General features: G+C 44.1%; 1 pseudogene; it reads right to left on the reverse strand.

The window, feature by feature from the left end:
- Window positions 1–469: 469 nt before the first annotated feature.
- Window positions 470–1165, reverse strand: Gm9330 (annotated as a pseudogene).
- Between the last annotated feature and the right edge of the window lie 382 nt (window positions 1166–1547).

Genomic DNA, 1547 nt, shown 5'->3' on the forward strand with positions numbered 1-1547 from the left:
GTGCTCATCCACCATGATATCAGTCACCATGTCATACGCTCAGTAATAAAGTCTTGCAGTTGTTGCTTATGCAGTTGTCTTTTAAATCAATTAACAGAAGACAATGAGAACAGATCTATTGCTATTCTCTTGTGATTTATATTGTCTTTCATAATTACCTATCTAATCACCTGTACTGGTGCTTTGTACTTCCTCATTCAGACTTAGGTTAGAGTCTCTTTATTTGCAACCTGAAGAACTTCTTGTAGCGTTCCTCGGGTGCAGATTCTTCTGCACTCTGCCCCAAGTAAAGACAGTCCTGCTGCGCCCTGGTTGATATGCACACCGAAGAGCTGGGAAGATGAGCCTGGGGAGAGAGTGGCTGGAGTCCTCAACTACCCACGATCCACCTCAACTACCCCGTTTTTTTTTTTTTTAAACCCTAGGATGTGTATTACAAAGGTAAACCCTGGTCTTTGAGATGGGCTTATCAGCAGGATTTCTGGTTTCGGACACAGGCATCAGGACCTCCAAACTTTTTGGATTTGCAGCGACGGGGATCAGCTACAAGCAGGGTCCAATCATACCGGATGAAGATACCTTTGATGTCCTCCTTAGAGGCTTCATCCATATATTTTTGGTAATAAGCCACCAGGATTTTTGAGATGGACTGCCAGATAGCATAAATTTGGGTCACATAACCACCAACCCTTTACACGGACCTGGATATCCACACCAGCAAATCGCTCCTTGCCCAGAAGCAAAACAGGCTCCAGGAACTTGTACTGCAGTGTGCGTGGCTCGATCATCTCCAGGGGACGTCCATTCACCTTGATGAGCCCATTTCCCCGTTTGCAGTTGGCCGCAGCTGTGGCTGTCTTCTTGCATCCGAAGACCTGCAAGACTGCAGCGAACCCTTGGATGGCATAGCTACAAGTACGAACACGAAGTCTTCACTGTGAGGCACCACCACTGGAAAGGCGAACTACCTCGGTTCTAATAGTTAAAACAAACACAGAAAAGCCACCAACCGTTCCTTACTCTGTTGTGCTTTCTCATTTTCCAGTGTACTGTCGTGCTTGTTTTGAACTGTTCTGTCTAGTTCTGTGTTGTTGTTTTAGAGAGAGGATTTACAGAGAAGTCATAAGCACTATCTTACTTGGGTTTTGTTTTGTTTGGTAAGTTAAGCCTGCAGTTATGTTCTCCATGTTTTTCTTCTTTATGATTTTTTAAAAAAGTTTTGACATGTATATGTATCACAATGGTTCTATCATCTTGATAGAATCTAGATTAATCTGGGAGGAGGCATCTGGTCATGCTTGTGAGGCATTCTGATAACTAAGTAAATTGAAGTGGAAAGATGTGTTCACTATGGGTGGCACTATCCCCTGGGCTGGGAATTTGGACTGTATAAAAAGGAACAAATGAGATGCCGCTCTGTTTCTTGACCATGGATGCAATGTGACCACTGCCTCAAGCTCCTGTTGGTCTGATTTCCCTGCCACCATGGACTGAGGGCCAGAATAAATCTATTCCCCCTTAAGTTGCGTTTGTCAATGTATTCTAGG

Source organism: Mus musculus, chromosome 7 (genome assembly GCF_000001635.26).
Source record: "Mus musculus strain C57BL/6J chromosome 7, GRCm38.p6 C57BL/6J".
In the NCBI taxonomy this organism is placed as follows: Eukaryota; Metazoa; Chordata; class Mammalia; order Rodentia; family Muridae; genus Mus; species Mus musculus.